General features: G+C 41.2%; 1 protein-coding gene across 4 annotated transcripts in view; it reads left to right on the top strand.

The window, feature by feature from the left end:
- Window positions 1-7: 7 nt before the first annotated feature.
- Window positions 8-9,297, top strand: part of USP6NL (USP6 N-terminal like) — a 179,584-nt gene continuing 170,294 nt past the window's right edge. For 2 of the 4 annotated variants that reach the window (XM_034644118.1, XM_034644115.1), the window contains exon 1: window positions 8-235. The gene's annotated coding sequence lies outside the window, so the exon portion shown is untranslated. Of the gene's footprint in view, window positions 236-599; window positions 2,281-9,297 lie in introns of those variants that run through there. The other 2 variants (XM_034644116.1, XM_011232215.3) reach the window with 2 other exon arrangements.

Here is a 9,297-nt window from a genome sequence, read left to right as displayed (position 1 = left end):
GGGGGTCCCGGGCGAGCCGCCCTGGGAGGCGGGGGCCGTTTCCATAGCGGCGGCAGGAGGTGTCGCGCCGGGGAACTTCCTGGTTCCCGGGCTCGGCTTCGCCGGGATCCTCTTGGAAGGGAAACAATGGGGCGGAGGGCACTGCGGTAGCTGCCGCCGCGCCGGGACCTGCTCGGCTGCCCCGACTCCCCGCTCTGCCCCCTCCCACAGCCTCCGCCGACGGGACCGGCTGGAGGTAACTTCATTTCCTCATCTCCCACCGCAGGGGGCCGGCCGGCGGCGGCGGCGGTCTCCGGGGTTTCCTCCGGGCAGGGACTGGGGTTGGCCCCTGGGAGCCGGACGCCGCCATTCCCGGCCCCGGGGAGGTGGACGGAGCTGAGGCTCCCTGCCTCAGCGCTCGAGGGTCAGGCTCCGGAAACGTGTGCGGGACCGTCCTGGTGCCCCCTGGAACCTCGATCGTGGGGTTCTGCGGGAGTGATTGGCAGGCTGGCGGGCGCCGGGTGGGGGGCGCTGGGGCGCAGGGGGCGTGCGGGGAGGGTGTGTGGGGAACGGTGCGCAGGGGGACCTGAAGGCCGGTGAAGGGGGCGGGTGGAAGGGGCTGGGGTCTACCAGATCCGGGGGAAGGGGAGCCCCGCTGCCTCCCCCTCCCCCCGGAGCAAGCTCCGGTCCCCGGGAGACGTGTCTCCCTTGCAAGTTTCACTTGCGTCCTGCGGAGTCCAAGTGGGCAGGACTGAGGCAAACTTCGCTCTTTTAAATTATTGCCTTCGTGCCGCAGAACTTTGTTTCGACTAGGCTAGAGGAGGATGGGGTGAATGAGGGATCTGGAGAGCCTGGAAATCTGTGCGCTTTTGCAAAGTTTGCAAAGTAGTTTAGAGCTAACAGCCGTGTGATGGTGCGGCATATCTAATGCGTGAGAATGGTTGCTCGCAGGTATTTTAATGCCAGGAAATTCGAGCAGTCTGTGAATCCACATTTCTATAAATTGAAAGACATTTCTATAAATGGGGTGTAAAGCTCTTCCCGCCCCCCCCTTCCCCGCATTTTAATCCACTGTTGCTTTTTAGTCAGACGTTAACAGGAGTGAAATGAGTCCCTTATGGGACTGAGAAGGATGTTTGAATTGGGGCAATATCCAGTCATGGGAAATAATGTGACACAAATGGGGGGGGAAGTGGGGACACGATCTTAAATATTTTGCTTGCTGGAAGAAAGCGATTTTAATCCTATGTTAATCCATTTATAAAGGGAATTAAGTCTCTTGGATACATACTTAATATTTTGTAGTCAGAAAAGTTGAACAGAACTTTAAAGATCATTGTGGACAATCCCCTCATATGTTGAATCTCTGGGAAGTTCTATTAGAGGGAAGTCAGGGTACTTTTTTCTCCTGTGAAGTCATTTTAATAAGAATTAAGCTAGCTAGTATCAAATGAACAGTGGTGTATTTGCTTTTCTCACTCTGTCAGACCCTAAAATTAAAAATACTTCTGGGTTTGCCGTTTTTGATAATAAAGTTTGTAAACATAGTTTATATTTTTACTTAAAATGAATATTGACCCTATGTTGCATTCTACATAGACAATTGAAATATGTCAACATATAAAAGAAAAAAATTATGCTAATAAAGGTATGATTTAATTTTTAAAAGAAAACAGGTATCCTGGGTTAACAGAAATTCCTTTGCTGATTATATAGAGAATTAGTGAGTCATCACAAAGGTATTTGAAGAAGCATCTTTTGCCAGACATTAAGAACTCGGGCCCTGAGTCTTGGTGTTTGTGTCTACTTACTGTTTTGAGCTAGCCTGTCAGACTCCCTGGTGTACTTGTTTCTGAAAAGGATAGCCCATTCATTGCCAGTTTTATCAGTGTTTTGACGTGAAGTGTCTCCTAGTGAGGACAACTGCCACTGGCTAAACAAGCCAGTATGTGGAAGTGTCAGTTTTGCCACCATCTGGTAATGGACTGGTCATCCTTATCGTTTTTGGAGAACCAAGACAACTTCCTGGCAGGGTGAATTCAATCTGGGCCTCCAGTGCCAAGCAGAGGTTGTAGTGGTGAGTCTGGGCCACCATGCGCACATCTATCTCGAGTTCCTGTTATGTTTTGTAATCTGAAGGTGGTTGGAAAAGAGGCCAGTAAATTAAAGTTAGTGGAAAACTGAAAACAGAATTACTTCGGTTGAAATGTGCTAGGCATGTTAAGGGGGTCTGAAGCTGGCAGAAGACTTTGCTACAATATTAGAAGTTTGGAAATTGCTACTTCAGTTAGAAAGAAAGAGGTAGGTGATTACATTTTGTAGTTTATGTTTGCAATTTCACTTTAACCATTTTTGTTTTGTTTTAGTGCAATGGTATTGTTAACAACAATATTCTGACCGTTTATTATCAGAAAATTAGGGCTTCTGGATGGCTCAGTCTGTTAAGTGTCTGCCTTCAGCTGAGGTCATGATCCCAGCATCCTGGGATTGAGTCCGGAATCCGCCTCCCTGCTCAGCGGGGAGTCTGCTTCTCTCTCTCCCTCTGCCCACCCCCCTGCTCGTGCTCTCCCTCTCTCTCTCTCTCCCCCACTCTCTCTCAAATAAATAAATAAATAAAATCTTAAAAAAATAAATTATGTAAAAAAGAGAAAGTTATAGTGTGTCCCTTCAGGGTGATTTTTGAAAGGCATATTGCATTTAGATGAGATTCACTTGTATTTAGAGTCTCTTTTTTTCCCCATTAAAAGTGTCTCACTTTTTACAGTGGAAGTCCATCAAAAAGTAATATTAATTTGAAAGAAATCTGTCTTCTACCACATTTCATTATAGTACATGGGGTTCAGAGCATGGGAATTAAAAGTTGCAAACATTTGGATTCTCAACTGGTCTATGCCATTTCCATGTAAATAGCTTAATTTTTCATGTAAATAAGTTAATTTTTAAAGGCTTGTTTCTTTGTAAAATTGGGAATCATAAATTTGGATTTGTTCATTTAGCGAGTATTTCTCGAGTGCCTTCTGTGTATGTCATGACCTCATGTTAGGTACCTTGTTTTCAACCACAGGGGGATAAGTCCTTTAAAGTACAGGGAGCTATAAAACCCATGACTAGGGAACCTAACCTGACTTGGGGGGGGGGCAAGCTTTTCCAAGGAAGTGACTTGTAAGATTTGGATATGGAGGAGATAGTGGGTGAAAAGGGGAGGGGAGTAGGTGGGACACTGAGGGTAAGAGAAGAGCAGGCACATAGGGCCTGAAGAGACTGTCGTGGAGGTTAGATAAGGATGCTTGGGTATCAGTTAGTTCCCCACAAGGCTTGGCAGCAACCACTGTTCGTTGTGTAGAGAAGGCTTTTGGCACCAAACTCCAGACATCTGAACGAAGGGCTCAGTCTTGTTCCACAGCCATTATGGAAAGGGAGTCAGTCTAGTTGACTCCAGCCACAGTAGACCTGGAAATGACTCTCTGTACACTTTGGTGTCCAGTTGGTTTTTTTTTTGTTTTGTTTTGTTTTGTTTTTTTTTTAACTCTGGCACCATTCACTTGTAAGTTTCTGTATCCGAAAGATGGGAATTAAATGTTAAATGAGATTCTTTGATTTCTTTACAGAGATACTGTATGATATGAATATAGCATTTCGATTTAATTTTCCTAGCATTATTTCTTTGGAAGAGCTTAGGCTACCTTACTTAAAATATCTACCTCTCACAAAATGGTAGTAGTAATCCACCCTAAAATAAAAAATACTTAAGTGGTAGGTAGTTTCATTTGCCTATCGGAAGATCAGAAGTGACTAGAGTTTCATATCTTGTTTGCTTAAGTGTTTTTGTACTAAATAGATATTTAGTTATTCTCTGATAGAGGTGCAAGTTGCACCTTTGTCTTGCTGACATTTGTGTGTGTGTAGAAGTTGCAATTGTATCCTGGAATTTTCCTTTCACTAAATTAACGAATTAAAAAATATTAGAGTAATGTTTTTCATGAAATAAGTGAAAGAATATTGTTTTTAAGTTTCTTAATATATTAATTTCAGCAATCTTAAATAGATCAGTAGTGGCAAATTAATATTTTATTATGGAATTAATGCAGTATTATAAGCTAGTTGGCTGTCTGGGCTTTTTGTTTCTGTTTGTTTTTATTCGGTTTTGAACATTTTAATGCTTGTTAGCATATCTGTAGTAAGGTAAGAAAAGAGAATGTGAAATAAGATTTTGAGAAGTCAGTCACAACGGGAAAAAATTGAATAGACGTGGTTAAAATTTACAAGAGTTACGTATATGTGCATTGTCTAGATAGTTCTGTGTATTTTGCTTATGACTTATAAAAATGAATTGGCATACAATAGCTATTGACATAAATGTTTAAAAATTTAAAAAAATCTGTTTGTCTTACCTGTTTTTTATGTTTCTTTTTTCTTGTTGTAGCTTCATTTTGGATTGTCTTATTTATTTAGAGGTTGGGGGGGTGTTGAGAGAAGAGTGCAGGGGCACAAGTGGGGGGGGAGGGGCAGAGGGAGAGGGGTGGAGAGAATACCAAGCAGGCTCCACAGTCGTTGAGTGTGGAACAAGATGTGGGGCTCAATCTCATGACTCTGAGATCGTGACCTGAGCCGAAATCAAGAGTCAGACGCTTAACCGACTGAGTCACCCAGGCACCCCTGGATTGTCTTTTAAAAATGAGTATTTCATTTACCTCTTTTTTATTAGCTTGGTATTATGTATTCCTTTGCTGTTCCTTAAGTGTTTGCCTAAGAAATTCTAGTAGGTTTTCTCAGCTTATCAGAGTGTAGTATTGAGACTTCTTTTTTCCAGAGAATGAAACATTTTAAAACATTTAAAAACATTTAAGTTAATTTTCTTTCTTCTTTTTTAAACCTCTTTCATCATTACCATGTTTTAAAATGCGTATATAGTTTAAACCCCATAGATGTATTTCTGTTGTTTTACACTGTTATTACTCAGTTAGACTTACTGCATTTTCTTTTCCTTCATTCCCTCTTGTGTTACTAGTCTTCCAACTGAAATAATTTTCCTTCTGCCTGAAGAATACCCTTTAAAAGTAGACATTGTATTGACAAATTTTCATACTTTTTATTTGAGAATGTTTCTTTTTCACCTGCATTCTTGAAAGTTACATTTTGCTAGGTATAGAATTCTAGACTAGGGTTACATACATACATGTAGTTACGTATTCGTCCTTTGGAGAAGAGATTATTCTCTAATATTTGGCTTTGTTTCTATTGACAAGTCAGTTATAGTTTATCACTTCTTTATTGGTAATTTGTTCCTTTCTCTGGCTATTTTTGAGATTTTTCTTTTTGTCTTTGGATTTCAAATAACCCTGCCCTTTCTTGCTTGGGGTATATGCCTTTTGCTGTGTCTGGATGTCTTTCATCAGTTTTGGATAGTTCTCAGCTGTCATCTCCTTAAATATTGCCTCTTCCCCATTCTCTTGCTTACTCTTTCTGGGACTTCAGTTCCATGGTGTCAGAGCTCACCGACTCCTCTGTGTATTTCATTTGTCTTCTGTGTTTTCCACTCTTGTTTCTTTTCTGTTCTGGATATTTCCTTGTGGTCTGTCTTCCAGTTTACTAAGTTAGTCTTTACCTCTGTTTAATCTGCTCTAAATGTTATTCTCTGGTTTCTTAATTTTGGTTAATTGTATTTTTCATTCTAGAATTTCATTTTGGTTCCTTTTAAAGTCTGTTATGCCGCTTTCCTAATTTGTAATTGCCTATCAGAATTTTCAAGCTTTGCATGTATCTCTTTGAACAGAGTAAGCTATCCCATAGGTTTTTTCTGTGATCTTTTGTTTCTCCAGGGGTCTTATTTCCCTATGTGCCTGCTTATCTTTGATTGTATACTGTTTATTCTGTTTGAAAAAATATTTCCAGAAGTAATTATAGATTTAGGTAAAGATTTTTCTGTTGCTTTTGCCAGGCACTTGGGATTACCTTTATTCAAACTGAGGGTTTTTTGAGTCTGTGCAAGGACTGGTTTAGTTTACTTCTGTGTTATCTCTTCTGGGATTCAACTTTTTGCGGTCTTACTCTAAAGCAGGGGATGACTCCCTTGGTGGATCTTGTACTCTGACATTTTGTCTTCCTTCCAGTTTTTGATTAGGCAAGCATTTCCAGGAGGGAAGAAACCCCAGGGTGCTGTCCTCCTCTCTGTTCTCTTGGACTGTGCCTCATAATTCCTTATTACCTCATCAGTCCTTTGATTACCACCCTACCCCACTTTTTAAAAAAAATATTTTATTTATGTATTTATTTGACAGAGAGAGCGTGCACACAGGAGGCAGAGAGGCAGGCAGAGGGAGAGGGAGAAGTGAGAGCCTGACATGGGCTCCATCCCAGGACCCTGGGATCATGACCTGAGCCAAAGGCAGATGCTTAACTGACTGAGCCCCTCAGGTGCCCCCCTTTTAAATTAAGGTATAATATACATATGATAGTGTGCACTTATCTTAAATGTATACTATGAAGAATTTTTATAAATGTAATGCAAGGTCTAATAGTTGTTCGGCATATAGAACATTTTTGCCACCCCAGAAGGCCCTGTCATACTCCTCCCCTATCCGTACCACCTTCCTTTCCTGCTTCAGGTAACAATTACTCGGTTTTCTATCACCGTAGACTAGTTTTGTATTTTTTAGTTTTCTTGTCAAAATAGCATCACGTGGTACGTTCTACTTTCTTGTGTCTGATCTGGCTTTTTCTGGTCAGCATTGTGTAGTATCAATGAAATTCAGCTCTATTGTTGCACGTAGCAGTAGTGTTTCTTTTTTATTGCCCTGTACTTGTTATTGTTACTGTGGCATCTAAAAAATGGCCTCAAAACTCAGAGACTTAAACAGTGACAACATTTATTTTCTGCACAGTGCTGTAATTTGGGCAGTGCTTGTCTTAGCTTCATTTGGTTTCAAGTAGGGCTGCTTGAAGACTGGGCCTAATAGTATTTGAAGGTTTGCTCACATGTCTGCTGGTTGATGAACACCTTAATGTGGCCTGGGTGTGCTCACAGCACAGTGGCAGTGTTCCGAGGGCTAGCGTCCTGCACCCACGTGCAGTGGGGAGAGGGGTGGAGAGCCCATAAGCCAGACATATGCTAGATTGCCTCTTAGGACTTGGCTTTGAAGCTTAATGCAGTTTTAATTCCACCGCAGTCTATTCTTTGAGGCAGTTATGAGCCTGCCTATGTTTAAAGAGAGGGGAAACAGACTCTACCTCTTGATGGGGAGAGTCGAGATTCTGGAAGAGCATGTGGGACCAGAAACATTGTAGTCACCATTACTGGAAAATATAGGGTGCCATAGTAGTAGCCTCATATACAAATCTATCACAATTTATGTGTCCACTCTGCTTGTAATAGGCTTTTGCATTATTTCCAATTTTGAGCTATTATAATAAAGCTGCTATGAACATCCTTTTTTTTTTTTGTTTTAAGATTTTATTTGTTTATTTGACAGAGAGAGAGAGACAGCCAGCGAGAGAGGGAACACAGGCAGGGGGAGTGGGAGAGGAAGAAGCAGGCTCCCAGCAGAGAAGCCTGATGTGGGGCTCGATCCCAGGACTGTGGGATCACGCCCTGAGCCGAAGGCAGACACTTAATGGCTGAGCCACCCAGGCGCCCCTATGAACATTCTTATACATGTATTTTGTTGGATTTATGTACTTCCTTCTTTTAGAAGTATCCCTGGGTAGGGCACTGTTGAGTAATAGGTTGATATAATTTAGCTTCAGTAGTTATTACCAGTTTTCAAAGTGATTACACCATTTTATATCCTCTGGTATTTTTAAGAATTAAAAAATATATTTATTTGTCTAGTTTATTTATTTATTTATTTATTTTTTAAGATTTTATTTTTTATTTATTCGACAGAGATAGAGACAGCCAGTGAGAGAGGGAACACAAGCAGGGGGAGTGGGAGAGGAAAGCAGGCTCACAGCGGAGGAGCCTGACGTGGGGCTCGATCCCATAACGCCGGGATCACGCCCTGAGCCGAAGGCAGACGCTTAGCCACTGTGCCACCCAGGCGCCCCATTGTCTAGCTTTTTAATTGCAAGAGGATTGGTGTGTAATGTGGTCTGGCTTTGTTGGAAATATAGATCCCTTGTCTTATCTTTTGCTTTCCCAGCTAGATGCTTAATTATTGGAAAATCCCCATTTCCAATTTCTAACTGGATAGAATAGTCTGATTGTGAAATAACATTAGTAGTAATTTTTAAAGAAGCATTTTAGAATATGTATTCAAATTAGTGCTAAGTATAGTTACCATTAGCAGACCATTTGCATTAATTGCTGAAGAGAAATTTCTGAAATTTCTTTTTACAACTTGCTTTTTGGGAATAGTGAGCCCCATCCCTCAATTTATACCACGTTTTGTTTTTGATCCAATGCTGTATCATGAGTTTACATTCTAAGCTCATCCACCAACTTGCTTGGGAAATATTTTTCAATTGCAAAAACTTTTTCCTACAAAGTTGATAATCTGCCATCACGAAGGATTACCAGAAGAATGCCATCCAGGTTCTCCCTTCAACCTCAGGGTTACTTTTGATTACTTCACTATTAATAGTCATTTTAACTTTTTTCCAAGTGTCATTTGAATCTGGTCCTTTTTTTTTTTTTTTTTAACATTTTAGACCAATTTATTTCAGCTCATACCTGGTTTTCTGCAATAATTTATTGATTGATCCTACTAATAATAATGTTTAGGAAGTTAGAATTCTCTTAGTTATTCATTGAATTAAGATTAGTTTTTAGGTCATAAATCTTACAGTGCTAGAAAGAGATCTTAAAAATCATTTCAGCTTGGGTGCCTGGGTGGCTTAGGTGGTTGAGTGTCTGACTCTTAATTTCTGCTCGGGTTTTGATATGGGGGTCATGAGATTGAGCCCCGTGTCTGGCTGCCTTCTCAGCATGGAGTGTGCTTGAGTTTCTCTTCCCTCTATCTGCCCTGTCTCCACCCCCTTGCCCCCGCAAGCTTTTGTGTGCTCTCTCAAATAAAATCTTTTTTTAAAAAAGATTTTATTTGTTTATTTGAGAGAGAGAGCACGCGTGCATGCACACAAGCCAGGGGGAGGGACAGAGGGAGAAGCAGACTCCCCGCCGAGTCTCCATCCCTGGACTCCAGGACCCTGACCTGAGCCAAGGCAGCAGCTTATCTGACTGAGCCACCCGGGTGCCCCTAAATAAATGACATCTTTAAAAATATCATTTCAATTTATTCATTTAAAAATAAGACCTGAAAAAAGCTGAATCAGTACTAGTATATATAAGATATTTAGTTTACCAAAGCATTTTTTTCATGCATA

Source organism: Ailuropoda melanoleuca, chromosome 15 (assembly GCF_002007445.2).
Source record: "Ailuropoda melanoleuca isolate Jingjing chromosome 15, ASM200744v2, whole genome shotgun sequence".
In the NCBI taxonomy this organism is placed as follows: domain Eukaryota; kingdom Metazoa; phylum Chordata; class Mammalia; order Carnivora; family Ursidae; genus Ailuropoda; species Ailuropoda melanoleuca.
This window is presented reverse-complemented; position numbering and strand designations above follow the sequence as displayed.